Below are 27,010 nucleotides of genomic sequence, written 5' to 3' on the forward strand. Positions count from 1 at the left end.
ATTCCATTTCATGTTCCTTTGTAATTTTACCTGCAGATATTTAATGGGATCGACTGTGTGAAGCAGCACACCACCAATAAAATTGGAACATTATAACACTGATTCTCCTATTCAAATGTATCAGTTTACATTTTCCACATTTAGAGGGTGCTTCAATTCATCACACCAATTAGAAATTCCACCCACGTCATCCTGTATCCTACTACACCCACCAATCAGCGACACCATTCCGTAAACGACGGTATCATCAGCAAACAGTAGCTGATTGCAGCTTACCCTATCCTTCAGGTCGTTTATATACATTAGAGCGCAAGACTGGTCCTATCAGAGGATGACACGCGTAAAGCTGAAATACTAAACACCTTTTTCCAAAGCTGTTTCACAGAGGAAGACTGCACTGCAGTTCCTTCTCTAAATCCTCGCACAAACGAAAAAATGGCTGACATCGAAATAAGTGTCCAAGGAATAGTAAAGCAACTGGAATCACTCAACAGAGGAAAGTCCACTGGACCTGACGGGATACCAATTCGATTCTACACAGAGTACGCGAAAGAACTTGCCCCCTTCTAATAACCGTGTACCGGAAGTCTCTAGAGGAACAGAAGGTTCCAAATGATTGGAAAAGAGCACAGGTAGTCCCAGTCTTCAAGAATGGTCGTCGAGAAGATGCGAAAAACTATAGACCTATATCTCTGACGTCGATCTGTTGTAGAATTTTAGAACATGTTTTTTGCTCGAGTATCATGTCGTTTTTGGAAACCCAGAATCTACTATGTAGGAATCAACATGGATTCCGGAAACAGCGATCGTGTGAGACCCAACTCGCTTTATTTGTTCATGAGACCCTGAAAATATTAGATACAGGCTCCCAGGTAGATGCTATTTTTCTTGACTTCCAGGAGGCGTTCGATACAGTTCCGCACTGTCGCCTGATAAACAAAATAAGAGCCTACGGAATATCAGACCAGCTGTGTGGCTGGATTGAAGAGTTTTTAGCAAACAGAACACAGCATGTTGTTATCAATGGAGAGACGTCTACAGACGTTAAAGTAACCTCTGGCGTGCCACAGGGGAGTGTTATGGGACCATTGCTTTTCACAATATATATAAATGACTTAGTAGATAGTGTCGGAAGTTCCATGCGGCTTTTCGCGGATGATGCTGTAGTATACAGAGAAGTTGCAGCATTAGAAAATTGCAGCGAAATGCAGGAAGATCTGCAGCGGATAGGCACTTGGTGCAGGGAGTGGCAACTGACCCTTAACATAGACAAATGTAATGTATTGCGAATACATAGAAAGAAGGATCCTTTATTGTATGATTATATGATAGCGGAACAAACACTGGTAGCAGTTACTTCTGTAAAACATCTGGGAGTATGCGTGCGGAACGATTTGAAGTGGAATGATCATATAAAATTAATTGTTGGTAAGGCGGGTACCAAGTTGAGATTCATTGGGACAGTCCTTAGAAAATGTAGTCCATCAACAAAGGAGGTGGCTTACAAAACACTCGTTCGACCTATACTTGAATATTGCTCATCAGTGTGGGATCCGTACCAGATCGGGTTGACGGAGGAGATAGAGAAGATCCAAAGAAGAGCGGCGCGTTTCGTCACAGGGTTATTTGGTAACCGTGATAGCGTTACGGAGATGTTTAACAAACTCAAGTGGCAGACTCTGCAAGAGAGGCGCTCTGCATCGCGGTGTAGCTTACTCGTCAGGTTTCGAGAGTGTGCGTTTCTGGATGAGGTATCTAATATATTGCTTCCCCCTACATATACCTCCCGAGGAGATCACGAATGTAAAATTAGAGAGATTAGAGCGCGCACGGAGGCTTTCAGACAGTCGTTCTTCCCGCGAACCATACGCGACTGGAACAGGAAAGGGAGGTAATGACAGTGGCACGTAAAGTGCCCTCCGCCACACACCGTAGGGTGGCTTGCGGAGTATAAATGTAGATGTAGATGTAGATCACACTTCCCTGGGGTACTCTGACGGTACCCTTGTATCTGACGTACACTCGCCGTCCAGGACAACGCATTGGGTTATACTGCTTAAAACTTTTCAGGTCATTTCCATAGCTGAGAACCTATTCCGTATGCCTGGACTTTTTTTTTTACAGTCTTAGTGTGGCACTGTGGCAAAGGCTTTCCGGAAATCTAGATACACGGAATTTAAATGTTACCCTTCATCTTTGGTTCGCAGAATATCGTGCGAAAAAGAACAAGCTTCAGATCAATATTATGAGTGCAAAGGTAGTGCAGTATTTACATCTTGATCTCCTAAAACGACGAATCGACATATTTGAATGAACAATGCTGCCAAGTGGCGCAAAGTATTTAGGATAAATAAAACAGCTTACTACTGCAGAGTAGCCATTGACGGACATGATATTTCGTTGACAGTAGAAGCGGTAACATGGGAAAGCGTACGAAATCAAACAATCTAATTTTACAAAAGTGAGGATCGTTTGTACGCTTGTTAAAAACGACCTTCCGTTGTGTAAACTTCTTGCTAAACCCACAGAAATCTTGTGAAACAACATCATATTGCATCAGAGGCGCCGACTTGAAAATATTTATGGGGGAGCAAGAATCATTTTACTAGGCACTACATTTGACAGATAACTTTGCGTTTCCATCTACATGTTCGACACTCCAAACCAGTCCTATTTGCAGATGACACCAGTGTATTGATTGAAGGTAGAAATAGAAAGGCTCTTAGGTTGTATGCTGAAGTCACAAATGAAAAGATTTCACAGTGGTTTGTGAGGAATAAGCTACTGATAAACCCTCAACAAAAAAAAAAGAAAGAAAACGCCACTATACAATTCCACACACAGAAAAATTAAAAATCCATTAAAACCAAATATTTCTTTGGAAAACCAAAAAATTAAGTGTCACTGAAACAAAATTGCTTTGTTTACTTACAAGACAATCTGAAATGGAATTCCCAAATCGCATTCTTAAATTCTAAGCTATCTAAAATGACCTATGCAATGAGAATTATATGGAACAACACGGAAGTGCTGAAGGAGAGACGTGTATTAAGCATGCATACTTTCCCTTTTGAGTTATGACATCATATTCTTGGGAAATTCCCCTCACAGCATAACAACTTTCAAGAAATAAAAAAAGATTGTGAGGATAATGAAAAATGCAAACAGCATTTTTGCAAACTACGATTGACTGGCGACTAGCCCCTACCCCTCGACTCACTGAAACGTCAATCACATTGTCATTTGAGTCGGAGTATACGTCAGTAGTGGTACAAAACAAATACATAAATAAAGTTGAAAAAACATACCTTAATTTTTGATGGCAAATGTACTCCTCCTCAGATCATTCCTGCGTTTGAACTCGTCACATTCGGCATCAAGGTCGAGTTTCATCTATTCGTCTCTATGGGCGTTGAGAAGGGCGGTGGCATTAAGACGATCCTGCCTCATTATAGAACGAAGATACGTTTTCACCCTCCGCAGACAAGAAAACGATCGCTCAGCGGTGCAGGACGTTACCGGAATCGTCAGCACTACACGTATGAATTTCACTAGTTCAGGCAGTAGGTCAAACAGGTAGTTTTCCTGTTTTAGGTATTTCACTATGTCATACAACGAACTAATATTTGCAGAATCACTAATTTGGATAATCTCATGAATCATGCTTCGGTGGAGAAGCAAGCGTTCTTTGTCTGGATCTGATTCGTGGAAAGATAAAATATCGAATGAATGTTTGTTATCACCAAGAAGAAATTGTCCAATTTGATTTACAAACATGAATGATTGAGTTTTGAACTGTCATTCCAAGAAGCTGATGGATGTATCCATTGTTTCTTAATACAATTTTCTATATTTGTCACATACTTCAGTGAATGTTTCTACAGATGAATTGATGGAGTCATCGTATTTCTTAAGGAGTTTCCTTCTACGGGGTAATTTTGGAGGATCAACATCCATATCTTGATATTTTGAAGTTACTTCACCACATAATGATTCAAAATTGATTCTCATAAATTTAATAGAAGTTACAAGAGTGTAAATCATCTTATTGGCCTCCTCTAAGTGTAGGGATTTCCTCTGTAGTGCTTTGTTTACGGTATCAATGTGACCAAACAGTTTAACCAAAAGTGATAACATGAAAAAGAAATCATATGTCTGCATATTAATCAAAAATGCCGTTTGCTTTGGCCCCATTGTCTGAATTGTCATTTCTTGGAACATTTACAAAAAATTCCTGAAGTTCTGTATAGATGGACAAAACTGAAGACATTGCCTAGTATCTTACAGCCCACCTTGTAGGACAGAGTGGTTTCAAATTTCTAGAGGCATCTGCCTTCAGGTGAGCAAAAAGATCTAATCTTTTAGGTGAATCTCTCACAAAATATATTAAGTCCTTCATAACATTCAATGCATTTCGACATTCTGGAACTGCTTTCACAGTGTCTTGTAGTGTTATATTTAAACAGTGTGCTAGGCAGAGAACAAACATAGCTCTCTTCTCCATTTCCATAAACTTTGCCTGGACACCATTATATAATCCGGACATGTTAGCTGAACCGTCAAAGTATTGGCCCCTACAATTAGATGCAAGCAAATCAAATCGTCTTAAAATGTCGATAATAATATCAAACAGAGCCTTAGCTGTGATATTTTGTATTGAGTATAGCCCTAAAAAATATTCTTCTATCTCTATCGAAGCATCAACAAATCTTATACAGATACTAAATTGCTTTTTGGTGGCTATGTCTGTTGTTTCGTATGTTATTATTGCAAAATACTCTGCAATCTTGATATCCTCCAATAGTTTCCTAAGAATTGTATGACTTAAAATGGCCAAAATTTCGTTTTGCACATCATGGGATGTCCATTTGTAAGTTTCGCGCTGTAGCCATATTAAAAGTAGCTGGTTATCTTCACATCGAAGGCGTAATAAATTGTCGAAGTTACTTGTTTCATCAGTATGCCCACGTATTGCGAGCCCCTGCACTGCTAAATAACGGAGCGAAGATATGATTTTTAGTAAACGAGCTCTTTTTTCTTTCATTTGTGTCAGATTTTCTTTGGAAATCTGGCTAAATACATTGACATTCGATTTTAAGGATTTGAATTTCAGTACAGCTTCTCTGTGGCAGTCCGATGCTTCATGCGCTTTCAACTTTTCTACCCCTTTCTTCAAGTTCTAAAAACCAATTTCCATGAAAGTCTTTTCCATTTTGTGAGAAAACTGAAAATGATTTTCTTCGAACATTTGTCTCCAAATTTTGCAAAAAACAACATCTTTTACCTGATTGTAATCGATCCAGGCCAACTGCTGTTTCCAAGAGGGCTGATAACAGCGTTGTTTTTTCCGGGGACAGTGTTTTTTGTCACCGCCACAGTTCCGTTACTATCTGTGTTTTTGTTGTCACACACAGCACCACTAACACTGGGTCTAGCTTCACCATCACTAACACTTGCCACATTGTCGCATTTCTTCCTAATTATAAACTTGTCCATTTTAAACTGGACAGTAAGGGACGAAAGATTAACAACTGAACCGAGTCACAGTAAGACTAACTAACCACTGGCGACGCCCAGCTCCGGAATATTTACGTTCGCTGCCAACATTAGCTGCGGCCTGCGTAACAGTATTGTGCGGCAACAAGAAGTAGCCATGTAACAATAGTGTTGATTATTGCCAGCTACGACTATAAGGGGGTGCGAACCGTGCCATCGCCCAGGGCGGCAGATTTTTGGGGGCGGCAAGTCCATCTCGCGTAAATGAAGGAATGTGAGAATAAATTGGAAATACAAATTATTCATAAAATCAAGGGTCTTACTGAAAATTATCTATGGTACAGAAACAGTGTGCTCCGATTTACGAAAGAAACGTTTCCTCCAACAAAAATGGCTTAAAACGTATTGCACTGTAAACGTATCACTGACTGCTGCTTTGATCTTTGTACCTAGTGATTGTCAATAGAATTTACAAAAATGAATGAAGAGTCTTTAACGTTACCTAGTCCTTCTAGCGATCGCCATCAAATTCGGTGTCACTATGGCTCATTAGTTCCTTTTACAAGCTGCCAGCAGGCGGCTGTGGGAGGAAGTGGAGCTCGTCCTAGCAGCCAAAGGGCTGCAAGCTCAAGGTGAGCTTTCGTTCCCCGCATACCTCCGTACAGTAACAGTGTGCGAATAGAACAGATACAGGGGACAAACCCTGTCACGACAGTTCGTCATATGGAGAGGTTGGAGGAGTAGCAGAAAGGAATACGCAATAGCACGTAAAATCGGTATTTTTTCCTACATAATCATTACATACTATTATGCAAAAATGTATGTGCAAGTTTTAACCAATTTCCCAGTAAAGGATGAGGAAGGGGGAGAGAGTGGTGAGAAATGCGTGTTTGAATAATGGGTGAGGGGGGGGGGCATACTTTTAACTATTGGGGGGGGGGCACAAAGTACCTTGCCCCCCCCCCCCTAAGTCGGCGCCACTGTATTGCATAAAAACATAAATAGACAGACAAATATTATAGTTGCACAACTATTTGTTGAAAAATTTATTAAATTGACTTGCATATCGCTTCTTGCACAAGGTATACAGATGACAACTGGACGCAATCGAGATTTACTGTTGTCATATTCAAGGGTTTTCAACGTTTTTCACAGAAGCTTTCTTACCTCAACATCTCAGCTTCTCTGCTTTCAGTTTCACTTTCTTCATGTTCGCCATTAGGCAACAAGCCGCTGAAGTTTGTTGATGTGTCTTCTAAAAACGCCTGATAAATGCTCTTTGTATGATGAGCTGTCTGAAATTCTTTAGAAGTTTCATTCAGGATTTAAGAATATTTTAATTGAATTGTGTCACGAACAATGACTTTCTAATGTTTGGAAACAAGAAATCTGAATTTTGATTGAATCGACAGCGTATTCTGTGTATCGCTGCTTAGTGCCAATTCTCCGAAAGCGAATGACACACGTGTCCTTCCGCGACGGCGTGGCTGTATCTTATATTAGAACGAACGTCCTGAATTTTATTGATTTTCATTATCTTCCGAACTTCCTAAATTAATTAAATGGTGAATGTGAAATTTATTTCGCCCCCAGTAATCGATGCTCCTCCACGCAGGCAAGCCTTCGGTGGTTTCCGTTTGTCGGAGTAAATATATCTTATTACATAAAATGATTAGTTTAATGAATTTTTAATTGATTATCAGTTAGGTCTGTCTGTAAAGAACTGTGACTACTGCAAGCATCTAGAATCCGTGATTGAAATCACGAACTTATTTCTATTTAGCTCTCTTTCTTTAATATGGGGACTTGTCTGGACAGCCTCTGTGGCTTCGCACGTGTACTGTATGCCTGGTGCCGAGAGCAAAGGGAACGCTGAGAGATCTCGAACAGCAACTATTTTCGATACATTTGGTCCAAAATCCTGTAGTTTGAAAACAGAAGGCAAACCAGCAGTAATTCTTAGCGTGACGTTTTGTTCATCGTTGAGTTTACAAGGAGGGCTACTGTTAATGTCACTGATTGCAACTGCCATATGTTGTGTTCCGCATCGACTCGGGTACTAGTTGACATTCCTTTGGTCGTCAGTTGTCATCGTTTCAAGTGTTAAGTATTACTAATTAACCCTTACCCCCGATTCCTTAAAGAGATCGTTTTCAACCTTTTTGATTTCATAGCTCCCCCTGACCAACTACATTGTTTCCGGTGCTTCTCCAGAGATACCTTAAGAAATGAAATTATTAATCAGAAAAATTAGCCTACGAATAAAATCCTTCTCGCCTCATTGCGACACTTGAGCTTGCTTCTTGTCAAATTCGGCACCAAATAAGCTACAGCTACCCTCGTTTCCCTCTCACAAAGCCTTTATCTGTACTTGGTTTTAATGACAGCCACTCTCAAAAAGGTAGAAAGTTTCAAAATGAAACAAGGCGCTTTCTAGCTCAAGTTTGGAAAATATTTTGTAACTGAATAGGCCTACCGAAATTTTGGCAATGTCATTGATGAAAACTTCGCGTCTTGTGAAGAATCTGACGAAAGTTCCATCAACTCTTCTTCTTGTATAGCACTGAACTCAGAAAGATAATCATTATGGAAGAGATTTTGAACCCACTGAGACCTATCACGCTTTGAAGAAAGTATATTTCAAAATGAACATGAAGCTTACATAAATTTACTTCATTACAGAAAAGGTATCTGCAGTAAGGCGTAACTCATTGTCGTTTATAAAATGCTGCAAACTCACTTTCTGACAGTCTTTCGTTGTGCCTATCTCCGACTCATCGTCTCTGCAATATGGTGAGTAGCAACTATCCTTCTCACAATACTGATATACGTATACCACATTTTTGGGGAATATATTTCATGTTCTGGCAGGGGGACAGTTTGCTAGTACTCCACCCCACATGCCTGCTTATCTATCTGCCTCTGAGACATATTTATGAGTTTTGATATTTTGCCTTGCCCAACACTTATTGCGAAGAAGCCTTTATTGCGTACTTTCAGTTTGATGGTTAGTGATCAGTAGGTCATATTTTTCTGGTTTATAATTTTAATCTTTGTAAATTTGTCTACTTGCTTTTTTAGAGAAATTTTGTACAAGGACTACAGCAGCAGCAGTACGTTTCTGTAACTGCGTGTAAGCGAAAGAAAGTGATAATGATAAATAAAGAGTATTTGTAAAGATTTTTACTTGATGGATATATAATTTTTTCCCACAGAGGTCACAAGTTATTTTAGCAGTCGTAGTAATGCCAATGGTGTTCAGCATCCAAATTACAAAATCATTACCATCTCTCAAGTAAAATGAGAAGTAACGTCTTTAGATTTTCTTGTTTTTTGACATCAAATGTTGGCACTTTAAGTTATTTGACCTACAAAAGATGATATCATTGTATGAATCTAGCGCATACGATATTCAAGTTGAGTTTATTTATTATTCATTTTATACAAATATATGCAGTTGATTTTATCAGTATACTTAATCTACAGTACTAATATTTCTGAGTATGATAGTTTACATAAACACAGTATTAGAATGTTATGCTCATATTGGCAATATGAAGGAACTCTAATGAATAATCTGAAGGCATACATTGGGTGTAATTTGAGAATCTGTCACACACTTTAATAGCTATGGATATTGGATATTGGATATCAGTTTGGATGTTGTTAGTATTGTAATATGTTTTATGGTAAATACCAGAGATGTCTATTTGCATTAAATTCAATAAATGTGAGTTTCTTGGAGATGACAAAGGGGAATGGCCTGAAGACTTCCTTGCAACAGTTATGATACCAATAGAGAAAAACAGGAACACTAAAAAATGTGAAGAGCATAGGACCATCAGTCTAATTTCTCATGCAGATAAAGTGTTGCTGAGAGTGTTGAATAGAAGACTACATGGCAAGCTGGATAGAGGGATTTCAGAGGAACAGTTCGGATTTAGAAGAGAAAAATGAACAAGAGATGCAATTTTCCTGTTAAGAACTGTAGGGGAAAGACATATGGAAAAAGGTAGAGAAATCTTTGCTGTTTTTATAGATTTAGAAAAAGCTGTTGATAGAGTTCAGTGGAACATGTTGATGGATATTTTGAAGAGGAAAGGAGTGGATTGGAAAGAGAGAGTAAACTGATACAGAATCTATATTTACACCAGAAAGTAAGAATAAGGATTGTAATGAAATGTCAGAAGGAAGCAGCATTGGACGATATGTTAGACAATCTTATTGCCTTTCCCCCACTCTTGTTTAATGGATATCTTGAAGAGATTATTGCAAAAGGCTTAGATGGGAAAAGAGCATAGAATGTATAAGATTTGTATAAGATTTGCTAATGACATGGTATTAGTGGCAGAAAATGAGCAGACAGTGAATAACATGCTGAAAGATCTGAATGAAGCTTGTATGGAATATCAGATGCAAATAAACAAAGCAAAAACAAAGAGTGTAGTCATCAGTACAAGATGAAATCTACCATTAGCCAAGTAAGGGCATTTAAATATCTTGGAAGCACAATAACTGAAGACTTGAGATGTCACTGTGAGGTGAAAATTCAAATTTCCATAGTGAAGGAGGGCTTCAACAGAAAGAGGAGACTCTTATGTGGCAAATTAGACAAAGGTGTACAGAAAAAGCTTGGCAAATTTTTTGTCTGGAGTGTGGCACTATATGGGGCAGAAACATGGATACTAAGATGAGAGAATGAAAAAAGTTAGAAGCATCTGAGATCTGGATGTGGAGGAGAATGGAGAGAATAACCTGGATGTAAAGAGTGAGTAATGAAAGAGTATTGGGAAGGGTTGATGAGAGAGGATGTCTGCTGAAAGTTGTAAGAGAAAGGAAAAAAACGTGGTAGGGACATTCATTGAGAAGGGTATGCTTCCTAGCAGATGATTTGGAAGGATTGGTTTGTGGGAGAATACTGAGAGGAAGAAGGAGATACAAGATGGTAGATGACATAAAGGGAAGAGGAAATTATGCAGACCTGAAGAGGATATCAGAAGACTGGACAGCCTGGAGAACTACTATGTGAAAACCTACCATTTGAAAGAACACTGATGAAGATGATGATGATGATATAAAACATGCTAGCTATGAAATATATTAATATGCCCCCCTGAGAAACTATATAAAAATGTAAGGAATAAAATAAATAATTATCAATGAAAACATTATAACTGTAATACTACATGATTTTCTGTTTTGTTTTTCTTTGTGAAATACTTCATATAATTAAAATTAACATTATGATTTTTGATGAGAACCTTTTATTAAAGAGGCCAAACTGAAAGGAACTCTGTGTATCTTTTTCTTTAAAACAAATGAAATATTGCACATCAGTTATTCTTGCCACAATCAGGCACCTTTAATATCTTGCAGTAGTAAAGTAAGCATCCATGTTTCTATGAACCACAATTTTGATTTAAAAGCGTGTAATGTTATAACTATGTATGAGGCATTCTGTCAGTAATATTAAATCACATCAACTCTCAAGTTAACAATCATAATTCTGCAAAAATTTCTAATATCTCATTAAAGAGGTAGACTATTTCTTTTCTTGCCTTGTTTCCCAGACCCTTCAACAATTCTGCTGGTAAATCATCAATTCCACGTGCCTTCCTATTCTTCATCTCCTTCAGTGCCTTTTCTACTTCTGCTTCCAAGATGGTGAATCCCTTTCCATCTTCCAGCACATATTGCTCCTCTTAAACCTTAACTTTGCTTTGTATTTCATCCCCCTTGTACAGACATTCAATATATTCTTGCCACCTGTTCAAAACCTCCTGTGGTTCTCCTCCTAGAGTACCATCCACTCTTTCTATTTCCATGTTATTCCTCTTTCCTTTATGTTCAAAAACTATCTCACTAGTCAGTCTATGCATCGTTTCATGCTTTCCCTCTTTCTCCATTTTCTCTATTTTGTCACATTTCTGTTTCATCTATTTTTCCCTTGCTTCTTCAGTTTCTCTTCTTAATTCATTATTCAGTTTCCTGTACCTCTTTTTGCCTTCTTCAGTTTCTACATTTTTCCACTTTCTCCGCTCTTTGATCTTTTTCAACATGTTTTCTGTTATCCATTCTCCCCTGTTACTTTGGGATACTATAATTCCTGTTACTTCTTTGGCAGAGTCCATGAGTCCTTCCCTCATTTTTATCCATTTGTCATTAACACTTTAATTGACACTACCTCTTTCCCACTTTCCATAAATTTGTTTTTCCAAATCTGATGCCTTTCCTACCTCTTTGAGTCTTACTATGTTTAGTCTTTCTTTTGCTTTACCTCTCCAGATTTTTTTCAACTTCACTTGTATTTCTCCCCACACTTGGTTGTGATCTGAATTTATATCTGCTCCTGGATGAGTTTTGGTATTCCTCAAACAGTTCCTAAACTTTTTCTGTTCCAGGATTTAGTCCAACTGATATCTTTCTCCATTAAAATTTGATATCTATGTGCAACGTCTCCTTTTGTGGTGTTCAAATAATGTGTTACCAACTGCTAATGAATTTTCTTTACAGAAGCTAATTAGTCATTCACCTCTCTCATTTCTTATTCCTAATCCAAATTTCCCTACTGCATCTTCATCTCTTCCTTTACCCACCATTGCATTCTGGTTCCCCATGATGATAATGCGGGCATTACTATTTCTTTCTCAATGAGTTCTTGTATTTTCTCATAATATTCTTCCACTTCCTCATCTCTATGCTGGCTGGTTGGCATATATACCTGTATTAACACAAAATCTTTTAAACTACCCTTCAGTCTTATCATCATCAGTCTTTCATCAGTATATTGTACCTTCATTACCTTATTTTTCATCTTTTGCCCTATCAATATTCCTACTCTGTTTTCACCACTCTTGATTTCCCCTGAGTAAAAGAGCTTATAATCTCCACTTTCTGTCTCATCATTCTCACTCCATCTCATTTCACAGAAACCAGTGGCATCTAATATGTTCCTTTTCATCTCCTGTTTTGCATTTTCTAGCTTTCCTGCTTGCAGCAGTGTCCTCACATGCCATGTTCCGATCATTTTCTTTCCTTCATTCACTGTCTCTTTCTTCCTTTCAAATATGTCTACTCTCAATCTGTTCCCCTCCTGAAGATCTTAATGAGGGGAAGTTTTAACTCCAGAATATTTCACATGGAGAGACATACCATGTACTGCTTGGAAATGTAATGTGGTAGTTTCTCATTACAGTAGGATCCCCATCCTAAAATCAGCCACTCACTATGAGTCAGACACTGTCGTAGCCGCCACTCTAGGGCACAGTCACTACTTATATGCTTTTTGTACCCAAAGAGAAAAGTGCCTCTTCCGCCAGCTTCACTGTTCCGAAAGACTCTTTCTCCGCTGTAGCTGCCCTTGAGGTCTTATACAAGGTGCATTCAAGTTCTAAGGCCACCAATTTTTTCTCTCTGGACTGGAAAGAGATAGAAACATGCGCTTTGTTTTAAAATGAGGCTGCGTTCATTGTCAATATGTCCCAGAGATGGCACCACCGTACAGCAGATGGAATTTTACCGCCAGCGGCGAGAATGAGAACTGTTTTAAATACTTAAAGTAGTGACGTTTTCCTTACTTGAACAGCGTGCAATCATTCGTTTTCTGAATTTGTGTGGTGTGAAACCAATTGAAATTCATCGACAGTTGCAGGAGACATGTGGTGATGGAGTTATGGATGTGTCGAAAGTGCGTTTGTGGGTGCGACAGTTCAATGAAGGCAGAACATCATGTGACAACAAACCAAAACAACCTCAGGCTCACACAAGCCGGTCTGACGACATGATCGAGAAAGTGGAGAGAATTGTTTTGGGGGATCGCCGAATGACTGTTGAACAGATCGCCTCCAGAGTTGACATTTCTGTGGGTTCTGTGCACACAATCCTGCATGACGACCTGAAAATGCAAAAAGTCTCATCCAGGTGGGTGCCACGAATGCTGACGGATGACCACATGGCTGCCCGTGTTGCATGTTGCCAAGCAATGTTGACGTGCAACGACAGCATGAATGGGACTTTCTTTTCGTCAGTTGTGAAATGTATGAGATGTGGATGCCATTTTTCAATCCAGAAACAAAGTGGCAGTCAGCTCAATGGAAGCACACAGATTCACCGCCACCAAAAAAATTTCGGGTAACCACCAGTGCTGAAAAAATGATGGTGTCCATGTTCTGGGACAGTGAGGGCGTAATCCTTACCCATTACGTTCCAAAGGGCACTACGGTAACAGGTGCTTCCTGCGAAAATGTTTTGAAGAACAAATTCCTTCCTGCACTGCAACAGAAACGTCCAGGAAGGGCTGAGTGTGTGCTGTTTCACCAAGACAAGGCACCCGCACATCGAGCTAACGTTATGCAACAGTTTCTTCGTGATAACAACTTTGAAGTGATTCCTCATGCTCCCTACTCACCTGACCTGGCTCCTAGTGACTTTTGGCTTTTTCCAACAATGAAAGACACTCTCCGTGGCTGCATATTCACCAGCCGTGCTGCTATTGCCTCAGCGATTTTCCAGTGGTCAAAACAGACTCCTAAAGAAGTCTTTGCCGCTGCCATGGAATCATGGCATCAGCGTTGTGAAAAATGTGTACGTCTGCAGGGCGATTACATCGAGAAGTAACGCCAGTTTCATCGATTTTGGGTGAGTAGTTAATTAGAAAAAAAAATCGGAGGCCTTAGAACTTGAATGCACCTCGTACATATAACAGGAAATGACAGGAAAAGGACATGGTGAGGAAAGGTTTGGGATAGGAAAGGGGCAGTGGTAGGCCGTTGTGGGACACACTTTGTGTGGCTCCTCCCCTTTGGCCTGTCCAGCTGGGGTGTCCCTTCGGGTAGCTAAGCTACCGCCAGCATAGCCCTCCGGATCCAGGATCCAGAGCACACAAACCTCCTCGCTGACACAGACAGTGCTATGTTAAGGCAGTGTCCCCTGAGGAGGATGTTTTGTAGAGGTCCCTTGAATGCATAAAGTTATGTGATGGACAGAACACACTTTATAGAATCAAGTAGATAGTAACTAGTATTTAGGTTCATGTCAAATATTTGGTAAGAGAATCTGAGTTTTGGTGAAGGACTCGATTAAGAACATCAAACAATGAGATACTCTCAGGAATGCTTTAGTTTTCTCTACTCACCTAAACAGATTCTTGCTGTTTTGGTTAATGAGTGCTGTAGAGGTAAGCTATCCATTATTGTTACAAAGTTTTCTTTGATTCAGCACTGGATGAGGTATGTGATTTAGTTACACATAACTTTATAAGGCTCAAGTAAATATTTGCATTTACATAACATTATATGAGAGCTGTTTGGAGAAGTAAGTTCCGAGCGGTCTTGAAATGGAAACCAGTGTGAAAATCTGGTGAATTTTTGCACAGATGTGTTGGGTAGCATCTCTATTATGCTTGTTAACCACAGAACAATGCTCTTTTCAATTCTAAGTGCGCAGTGAGCATGTGAAGATGCCTAGAAAATAGTGCTCCCTGCCAAGTATGAGGGCCTAGTGAGAGATTTCGTCTGACGTCACACAGCCCACATAACATAACTGTCATCCATTTTGTTCTGCATGACAATTCTCTGTTGCAGGGTCGATGAAGATGCTCCTGCAGCACTTTCAATGGAAAGTATTTAGTCACCCACAACACAGCCCTTAATTGTCTCATCCTGAGCTTCATCTATGCTCACATTAACTGATGGCTGTGAAGACAACATTTCTGGCACAGATAACGATCTGTGAGCATAGAGAATTGGCAGAAAGCACTGGCAGCTGCCTTCTATGACAAAGGTCCTGGAAAGTTGGTGCAATGTTTTGATGCGTCTAAGTTGGAACAGTGACTATATAGAGAATTAGCTGTAAGTTGTAGCTAACTATTACAAATACAACAGTTTTGAGTTTCGCAGTGGTTTCCATTTCGCAACCAATCAGAACTTACTTTCCACATAGCCCTAGTATTTCATTTGCTGACATCCCTCTGGCATGATGTCTCTAACAATATGCAGTTGCTACTCACCATATAGTGAAAATGCTGAGTCACAGATAGGCACAATAGAAATACTGTCAGAAAGTGGGCTTTTGGCCAACTAAGCCTTCATCACAGACAACATGACCATAGTCTGTGGCTATTGAAGGCAGACTGAAAGCAGCAGCGCATGGTGGAAGAAGCAGGTGGGTGATGGGGACAGGGAGGAGATTGGGACAGGGAAGGGGTGGGATAGCAGGAAGGGGGTGAGAGATGGTAAAGTGCTGCCTGTGGGAGTGTACAGGGATGAAGTAGAGAGAGGGTATCGCAGCTAGCTGCTGTCTCGGGAGGTTAGACAGTGGTCAGGAAGAATTTTTTTTTTTTTTTTGGGGGGGGGGGGGGGCAGAAAAGAAGAGAGGTAAAAAGAGTGTGGGTGCATTTGAGGATATATAGCTGTGTAGTGCTGGAATGGGAACAGGGAAGAGGCTAGATGGGTAAGGAAAATGACTAACCAAGGTTGAGGCCAGAGACTAGAAGGGTTTGTGTTTCTCACAAAATTTACAATGGTAACACTGTTGATGGTCTGCTTTATACATAGCTTTGACTGAAAGGTCTCTGTTAGCATGTCACATATAGTTCAGCTCTCTGCTAACTGCTTTTATAAAAGTCTCTACCACAAATTTTGGTTAAGTATTCTTGTAAGGCACAGATTTTTATACATTCTTTAAAGTTTTTGTATGTTACACAAGCAAGATTATACACAACAACAATAGTGGTCACATCGAACACTGTTGATGGCTACCATTACAGCAAATGGCAGTTCACTGTAGCAGGACCAAGTTCATCACATATGTTTATTCATGTTTCTGTGCAACATCAGTTATTGATGGCACTCAGGATTAAAAGCACTTGTGGAACACCAGATGATTACTTCCTTAATCTGTCACAGCAGAGGTGAGTATAAGTTCACATACCAGTACTACAGTGCACTTTCAAATGTTTCATCCACTTTGCTTTGCATAGTCTTTCAGTTTCACTTAAGTAAGTGTCCTGAGTTTCTCTCTTTGTTTAAATTGTGATTTACAGGGAATAATTCACTCTATTATTTTGCACAAAAAAATGGTTCAAATGGCTCTGAGCACTATGCGACTTAACTTCTGAGGTCATCAGTCACCTAGAACTTAGAACTAATTAAACCTAACTAACCTAAGGACATCACACACATCCATGCCCGAGGCAGGATTCGAACCTGCAACCATAGCAGTCGCTCGGCTCCAGACTGTAGCACCTAGAACCACACGGCCACTCCGCCGGCTATTTTGCACATTTCTATGAACCCTGAAAATTAATAGACATCATTCTGATATTTAGTTCCCATGGATCGTGAAACTTCTCAGGAGGCTAAAACTATTTACATATTTAATGTTTCCCTCTGATGTTAAAAGTGTAATTATATACATACAGGATTTTTATGCTCTCTTCTTATTTGGCCAAGTTGATAATTACTTGGTTCAGTTGACTGATGTGTGTATGAATTGTTTTCCAAACTATAAAATTTCTCATACAGGACACCACGATTCTACACTTATATCCATAGTAAACTAGGAAGCTATGAACAGATCAAAATAAATAATCAAAACATGAAAGTGGGAAAAGAAATCATCCATCACTTACACAAACCAAAAATGGATATCCAAAGATACAAAAGGAGAACTTTTGCCTAACCTTTTGTTCAACTTGTCACTGCAATAAGTAACTCATGGTTAGATACTACAATTAGTATCATGAGCTTCCATCAGTTTCATTTGAAAAATCACTAAGCATTTCTTAATTACTAAAATCTGAGCAAAACTTAACTATTATGTTTGAAATAATAAAACTAGATCATAAGCCATAAATATTTACATATTTGTATCTCACCTGCAAGGCTAATGCTTTGTATTTCATGCTTTTTCAGAGAATTGCACCCATAATTGGCTGTCCTGACAGTGAGTCTGTCACTTTGCAATCTGCATGTCAGTATTCATTAGCATACTATGTGCGTTTCGCACAGATTCTGACGCTCAAACTATGTAACTTAAATATCATGCTTTCCATGTTGCCCTCACAGTTTGTGGCTGCACATGTAAGTGTCTAACTACTTTATCAAAAAAGTTACTTCTACTGCTTCCAAAACTGTTTAAATTTCAGCCCCTATGTACAAAAGTATGTGACTATTTACATAAGTCCATTTCAGTAGCACAACTGGTCATCTTTCTCTAACTGGGTAGACTTGAAAAAAATATCTACAGTCTGTTTACAAAATTTCATTCACTTTAGAGCAAGTATTCTTCAGACTTATACACCACAAAATTCCAGCATAACTCACTGAAATGGTATTATGTACAAATACTAGATATTGCTTGTGTTTCACACCTAGCTACAAAATAAATGCCATGCTTAAATACTGTCTTTGCTTTCCCAATCAGTGCACTAACTGGTTACTTGATACACATGTAAACAACAAGATTACACACATATTCATGTACTTAAACACCTTAACTGAAACCTATTATATACAGAGATCAATGTAGGAAAATATCTTTCTAGTGCAGCTACTTTTTAACATCTTTCGTAATTTGCTCTTTACCACCTCCCTTTGTAACCAGGGAATGTAACAATATGTCTGATGCTGGTACCCCTTAACAATACCAGGCTTATTCAAGAAGATGTTTACATACCAGGTGGTTATAATTAAAGTGCAACCACCCAAAGAGTTCCAGAGTAAGCTGTAATTATCATATAGCAGTGAAATTTGGTAGGTATTCAAATTTGTTAATGTGGAACTGATTTATGCTGAAAAAAAATTAGTTCCAATTTTGGAGACCATGTGCAAATCTGGCACTGTGAATGCAATGAAGACATTTAAAAATGTTTTCTTATGTAATGGATTAGGAATGGGACATGGGCAGAAAAAAAAACAATCAAGTGAGAAAGGTACAGTATTGATTTTATCGATAACTGCCACTTACTGGAGACATTGATGAGATGCTTTACAGTGCCAGATTAGCACCTGGTGGTCAATATTGGAACTAATTTTTTTTGCTGGAAATCGGCCCCTCATTAATGCATTAGAATATCTACCACATTTCACTGATAGATGATAATTACATCCCACAATAAACCTCCATGAGCAGCTGCACTTTAATTATAATCGCCTGGTATCTGGTGGTATCTGGATAGCAAGTTGGCTAGTTCAGCTTTTTGTTGGTCAGGCAAACACTCTGATTCTCCCATTTTCATCTGATATGGGATAAGATAGCTAAATCATCTTCTGTATTCTGATACTATAGTGCTTTACATGCATAGTACTGTTACCATTAGTGTATAGCACTTCAGCCTTTAATACTTTAACCTTTACCTTCTAGCAGTATCTGCCATGAGTGCCTTTTTCCTTAACATATTTAAAAGTAATTCCCTGCAACTCTTAAATAAAAGACATGTTCTGCTTAGAAAATTAATCTTTGGATCCCTGTCTTGTTGAATTCAGGGGTGGAACAATAGAATGTATATTTGTCATGCTAAAATGTTTGTCTGTGACCTGTTTGTTAGAAATGAACAGGTCACGGACAAACTTTTTAGCATGACAAATATACATTCTGTAGTTCCATCCTTGAACTGAACACCTATTTGCCCTTGCCATTTAATTAATTATCCTTAGGCACAAATAATGTCACTATACAATTATGGATAGGAAATGACAGTACTGGCATTTTATCAGTAAGTCTCTTTAAAAAATTTGAACGAATGACATGTACACTTACACTTGCGTGTAGCACAACTGTCATGAGTATACTTCCCACTACAGCATTCACTGCTGCCTGAAATAAGTCTTCCTTAGATTCTGTAAGTGACTCAAAATTGCCACAAAGTTCTTCTCAAATGTCAACATCTTCATTGTGTGTCAGTATATTAAATTGTTCAGACTGACTGTTATTCCCTTTCCATCCCTATCCGACCATCATCAGGGAGCACGATGGGATTGGTTTTAGTTTTATATGCTTGTTGTCTGAGGGCCACTCCCTGGACAGATCTACCATCCTATTGTCTGACCCTGCAGGGGTGGTCGCCAGTTAGGTGGAAGCCCCATGTTTTGTACAGCTATACCCTAGCAGTTATTATTATAGTTACTTGGTGGCAAGTGCCTGAAATCTGGCTGCTACTGGTTCAAATAATTTGGTTGCCATCTTCCATTATTTCTGTTACTCTGATGACCATTGTTTCCAGGAGTAAAATGATGTTCATTATTTTGATGTTGTTGTCACCTGTCTGATTGTGATAGATGGTGCATATTTTCTCTCTATGTTGATGTTTGCTCATGTGGTATGGTGCTGCACCATTGCCACCCTAAGTAATGTACTCACTTGTGGTTATTGGCTGGTGGAGACTACACTCCACCGTTGGCATTGCACCCTTTTACAGACTTCCTCCATCAAATCAACTGCATCAAAGACATATAAGATGTTTTTTCAAATTATTGTCTGGCATATGAATGAGTTTTTTTTTCACATAATGGTGTTGGCAGAGTATTTTCAAAATATCCTTATTCACTATTGATTCATCCCAATAGCTGGCTTTTGTTACATATTTCTCAAAGTACTTCTGAAGGCTTCCCTGTTTTGAATTGAATTTGACTGTAAACTTCTCTCTTCAGCCTGTGTTGAACACATACCAACAATACTTTGTGAGGAACACCTTCTCAAATTCATCATATATTGTACAAGTTTTTGTTGCCTCAGTTGCCCATAAGGTTGCATCATCCTGGATGTGATATATGGCAAATTGAATTTTCTGCTTCTCATTCCATGACCTTGGCAGTACTCCTCTGAGAGCTTTTATAAACACAAGATTTCCTCTCTTGCAAGAAAACCTGGAACTGCTGGTGCTTTAAGAAGTTTTCCTCTAATAGTGCAGTTGTTGAGGCCAAAGCTGCCCCCACAACTTGGTTGAATAATTAGTGTATGGACTAGCCTGTTTCAACTCACCTTAGTGAACTCAATGATATAAGTTTGCGTTTCCATACTTGTCATGTTCAGGTGTAGATGTCAGATATGCATCATGTCTGGTATCCTTAATGGCAGCAACTTCACAGTGAGGTTCAGTGACCTGTGCATTTACACTATTGCACCCATCTGGTAATTCACTCTTCAATATCTGTTTAATTTCTGGCAGGTCATGTTGAATGTTTTCACTTCCAGTACCTGATACACATGATAATGCTGCAGCTATAATTGTGTGCCAACATGTAACTCAGTCTCAAGTTTTTCAATGATTAGGGTATTCTTCACCCATAACCAGTGATTGAAGTCATGTATCAGCTATTCTGCAAGCCCCTCACTTATCTTTTAGTCTTGTCTAATGGTTAATTCATTCAACTGCTATGTAAATTGAGTGACATTTCTGAGTAGTGTGTCATGAACAGTTTTTGTGTACCAATACTGTCCAATAATCTTTTTGTGCCTCATGTGTTCCTTTAAGTATTTTTAATGCAGTAATTTCTGTATGTATCACGCCAAAATTCTCATCAATTTTTGATGCTTGTTCTTTGACATGTAATAAAGAGTTGTGTTGAACTCTGTTGCCTGCTGCTGTGACAGATTATCAGAATTTTCTATTAATCATTCTTGTGCAATGTGATCAAAATCATTTCTCAATTCCTCAGATTGTTCTTTAAATACATGTTTTAAAGTCTGATTTATTTGCATTCTCCGTTGATGAGACATGTGGTCAAAGTTAGATGTTAATTGTTCTGACTGTTTCTGTGGTAAGTGTTGGAAACAGTTGCTCTTCATATTGCTAATTCATCAAATAAAGTTATGAAAGGATCTTGAAAAGCACTCACCTGTGGAATTTTTTCATTAAAACAGGTTGCATATTTATATCATTTCTTACATTATTTAAATCTAGAGCAGGAATTGTCAGATTGACTACATCATCATCATTGACATTTGAACTTGTTTTGATATTTTCAATGTCATCCTCAGCTACTTTTCCAATCTTTGTCATACTATGGATGACAAATAATTCTACAGTTTGTAGCCACTCAGATGAGACAAATAACTTCAAGCAATCACACACCGCAATGTCTGACTTAATACACGGTAACAAGATGTAAGCTTCTAATTCAAACAAGAGACAGAAATCCTCCCTCCTACCTGTTCACACACAGTGTAATATCTGCCCCATTGCTTTGACTTCCTTTGTTCCAATAACAAATTTAACAAATGTTAAATTTTATCAGTTAAAAAATTTGAAATAATAACAAATATAGGAGTGAAACATGGACCACATAAGGCACTGTCTGAGAGTCACAGCAATGCAAAATGCAAGCACATATTAGTGAGGCCCTTACCTGATTGTACTGTGTTGCATCTTCATAATTCATACAGTAATGTTACTTGCTTTTCAATGGCAAAAAAGTCATTCCTTCATAAATTCTTCCTCTTGAAATTTGTTATCACAGTTTAGATTTACATCTGCAGTTTCCAACCACATAGTTACACACAACAGTGAAGAACATCATATAGACACATCTACCACAGTTTGTCATTTATCTCAACCACATTGTTCGTCTCTCAAATTATTTGGCAATGAAGAAAAATGCTGAGATATTTTGAATGAAAGTTTCTAAGAAAATCAATGGAATGATGAAATGTAATTGTCAAAGCACTGAATTTAATATAATACTGTGACACGAGAGAGAAACCCACACTTATGATGAACCTCACAGAAAAATTTTAGACAAAAGAAAATAATAATTGCTGATGATATCAGATAATTACACATTACCATAATATATTAGGCCACTGTCCATTCATACTGTGAGGCTACACACATCAGCCTAATGAAGCAATTGCTGAATCATTGTTCAGAGATAACTTACCAAACAATCAAACAAAAATTTTCTGTACACAGTTATAAAAATACACTTTATTACATCAAAATAAGGGTGTACAGAAACATGGAGGCTTTTGTTACAACAGAAAGATGATAGAAGGTGTCCGAGAATAAATGAAGCACAGCATTTCATTTGTTTTAAACAAAAAGATATACAGAGTTCCTTTTAATTTGGCCTCTTTAACAAAAGTCTCTGACCAAACTTCACTAAGTTGATTTTAGTTACATGAAATATTTCTCAAAGAAAAACAAAATAGAAATTTGTATGGTATTATAGTAGTAATATGTTTTCATTGGTATACCATTTCTTTTTATTCCTGATACATTTACATAATTTCTTGGGGGAATGCATTAATATATTTCATAGCTAGCATATATAATGTTATAAGTTACAGGTTGACTAGAAGTCTTTTCAGACTACTGATGACCAGACTAATTTGCCCCCCCCCCCAACCATTTCACTTGGTTTCTCAGTAAAAGATCACTTTCTATGCAATCTCATTACAAAGCAGGAGCTCCAGCTGGCAGTTGAGCACATCTCTAATACTTTCACCAGGGTAGACAACATTTTTTGCCATGGTCACTCAGTTACGGTAAGAGGCATTACAATTCCTGCTATGTATTATCAATGAAATGTGACCCATGGAATCACTCTCTATAACACAAGTCACACAAATCATTGTGCCAGAACTATAGAGACAGACTTTGGACACACCTTGTATTATTGGACAATTGCACTGATCCCATGTTTAAGAAAAACAATGGAATCTTTTCTTAAAACAGGACTGTAATGGTGACTGGAACACAATTATTTACTGCCATACACCGAAAATGCCTTTATAAACACATTTTTCATCAGTAAAAAGTGATAGCTGTGTTTGTTTGGTGCTGCTTCCTTGCCACTTCACTTCATCAATATCTCACCTGCATATAACAGAGTACAATTGCCTCTGCTGAAGTATCTTAATTCTATTGGAATACCAGATACCATTATCAAATATTTATGGATATAGATTGCTTCACAATCATTGAGGGACAGTCTTTAGCAGAACATTATTGTGCGGTGTGCCCAAGTTTAATTTTGCATAATTTCCGTGGATTTGGAATCCGTCCAGCCACAAGAGAGCATCAAGCATTACTGTCATCAGTAGGGGGCAGGTCAGAGGAGAAGGTAGTTAAGGGTGGCCGTGAGCTGGGGGAGAGGAGAGAGTGTGACACAGGTGGTGAGGAGCGCAAGTGAGGTGTGTTTTGTGGCCAAGTGTCTGCCGTAGCCTTTTAGCAAGATTGGTACCTTTTCTCACTGTGGGTTTGGTGGGGCCAAGTGATGGTCGCAGCTGTGAACATTGCTCGTTAAAGGCTACTTTGGCAGGATTCACAGCATTCAGCGTGTCCTCTGCTATTGAAGTTGCAAGCAGTTTGTGTCCATTGTGGTGCCAGGTAGGAGTCTGGTCTGACCTTTGCAAGTACCGGATGCAGTGGCATCTGCTGGATTGTACCCGTGGGTTTCTGACTATGGGTAATTTTTGTTACATCCTTCTCTCAGCACCCTCTAAGCAAGCATTTTGTCAATGGGCACTGGATTTTATGAGAAATCGCGGTGAGCATCCAATTAGTGTGCACATCACTTGGTGTTGTGTGGTGGCTATTTTGACTTCATATATAAATGTTGTATTTACAGAGGTTTTACCTGGTACTACTGGCGTTCACATCTGTCAATGTGTGTGGGCTTGTGACTGCCACTATTCCAAACTGATTTTAGAATCTAAGGGTATAGAATGCAGATGTAATTCTTCTGATTTACAAATTGTGGTTTATAGTCAGTGAAAATTGTTGAATCTACCTACCTTATTTCTGAGGCATGTCTGTAGCTACCTGTTAGCTAGTATCAAGAGCCCGAGCTGTTTACTAAATTGTTGCATCTACAAAAAAAAAACTAAAGAAGAATTTCTGCATTTGTAGTATGCTTAATTTTTACTAAATAATTAATGAGTTGTCTCTGTGTTACAGGATAGGTGATTGTATCTCTTGTGAATTGTGATTGAGTTGAAGATACCTGTGTACCATGATGGAAATTTTTAATGAAGGTTTCTAGTACTGTGGTAGTGGCAACCACTGTCTATGTTAGTAGAGAAGGAGGAATTATTGCTACTGGCATTGCCAATGCCACCACCCACACCATCAAAAATTTGAACCACATATGTCAGTCATTTCAGCTAGTTTGAAGGCAATGGTGCTGTGATAATTACTGGCAATAGTCAATGATTGATATTTGTGACATAATCATTTGATCATATGTTTTGCTGTTTGTAATGTAAATGTTTTTTCTACTTCATTTAATATTCTTTACTAAAAGGAAGTGATTTTATACTGTTACTGTTTTGACGTGTTTGCTATCAGTTGTGATATTGAAATTTAGTCTTTTCAGTTAATGTTATTCTTGGAATTTTGCTTTTAAAAAATAAATTCATTTGTGTTTCTGGAAAAGTTAATAAAGTCATTGTGGCTCAGTATCTTTACACTCAGCACCAGTTCTCTACTGCATTTCAGTCATATGCAATAAATACTGCTAATACTGAAACTTCTCTGCCACAATTATTACAGTATATAGATAATGTGCAGTTCTAAAGCATCGATTACACAACGACCAGCACAGTGCCATGAAATAGCATCAAGAAGGTGCTGACCCACTCACCAATGGGAAGAGCAGGCAGTGCCACACCTCCAGGAAGACAGAGTTCAATGCTGACTTAATCAGTCAACCATTGCTCATTGACCACAGTTTAGTGCCGACTTTGAGGGCATTAGTACTGAGTAATAGGAAGATGATACCTAGCCTGCATTCTGCGAGTAGTAATACTGTACAAAAATACTTGCATGCAGGAGGCACAGCACAGGATGCCAATAAATCCACTTCATAATGAGAAATTATATTACATTCCTCTTCTTTTTATAAATAAAGTGTCCTTTAGAATGAGATAAGGCAAAGTTCCCGAGTTCGAGTCTCAGTCCGGCACACAGTTTTAATCTGCCAGGAGGTTTCAAAGTGTCCTTTAATTTGAAAGTATTATGTACAGATCATTTTGGATTCCTGCCACTGGTCACTGCAGCTTTTCTCCTTCCCTGTTTGTATCAGTGATGACTCCCACAGTAACCAACACAACAGATGATACAACCTATACTCAACAGCCAAAGCTCTCCATTATACTTGGCATAGTCTAGATCAAGCTATGACACCATATTTACTTAATGGATGGCTTATAAAATATGAACTAACAATATCACTATGCTATTAACAAGTACTGGCATTTACTTACAAATATGTGCAGCATTTTGTATCACGTGTGAAGTTAGAAGAATATACAGCAATAAACTCATCTGCACATTTATTGGGACTAATTGGCAATGCACAAATAGTATGATGCGTCCCACATCAGATCTGTTGCTGAAGTTAAGACAAGTGATAAACTTCCTCCATCTGTTGGTCCATAATTAATGAACTGCCCACATAACCACAGTGCACACCCTGTACCGATTGTTGGTGTAATATCAACTAGATTACAGTGTGATCTTCTACCACAGTGGTATGATGTTATCACTCACCAAATTAAACAAAACATAGTACTGACGTATTAGAGATTGTGTTGTGGTGATGTCTTCAATGTCAATCAGTTATCTGCTCTTGGAAGCTGTGGACATGCCTCTTCATGTATGACACCGGTACCTGTCAGATAGATTAATGTCATCGAGGATCCAAACCCTGGAGACTCCTACTGACTAAGCTACAGGAACTTTCTCAGATTAATTATTGTTTGTCTTGTGAAATGAAAAGCAGGTTGCTAAACTATCAAAGAGATTACGAAAATCATTGTGTCACTGAAAAGTAGTGTGTCTCCTGGTTTTGGTAGTGGTATTTAAATTAAATTACTTCAATCTTGTGTTGGAATTATAGAGATCCCCCACTTTTTGAGCTACCTGTTTCATCAGTCAGTCAGTGAAGATGTATTTGCTGGAAGACTGAAATATGCAGTAGTAATTCCATTCAAAACAGTGCAGAGAAGCTAATTACCTCAATCGTACTTTTCCTTTCCAATGTTCTCATAAATGTTTTTGAGATTGTTGTTCACAATAGAATACTGAACTGTGTTTGTGAAGAATAACTTTTCAACAAAAGTTAATTTTATCTTCCAGATAGAATTTTCTAAAAGAAAGGATGATATGATCTCACAAGCACAGTCCTGAAACAACAAGCAAGAAAAGTCCTTTATTCGCATTTTCTGTTATATTCCCGAAACTTCATAAACTTCCGCCAGAGAAACTCAGGTGTTATGTTGCTAACCACATTCAATCTGTGCTACAGGAGTCATAACATACAAGTAGAAAGTACAGAGTCATATTAAAGAATAATTCCACTGCATTAGAGGTAAATTTATAGTGTAGAAATATTGCATATTGTACCTTAAATTTTCTGCATTAGGGTTCTCTTATTTTTAGCCTACATAAATGACTCATGATTCATTCTTCAAATCTGATGTTTGCTGTTGATGCAAATATACTGATAAATGTCACAAACACATCCTTATGAGACACAGCTATGAGAATAGTGGAACAAGAATACAACTGGTT

This window comes from Schistocerca cancellata, chromosome 2 (assembly GCF_023864275.1).
Source record: "Schistocerca cancellata isolate TAMUIC-IGC-003103 chromosome 2, iqSchCanc2.1, whole genome shotgun sequence".
Taxonomy (NCBI): domain Eukaryota; kingdom Metazoa; phylum Arthropoda; class Insecta; order Orthoptera; family Acrididae; genus Schistocerca; species Schistocerca cancellata.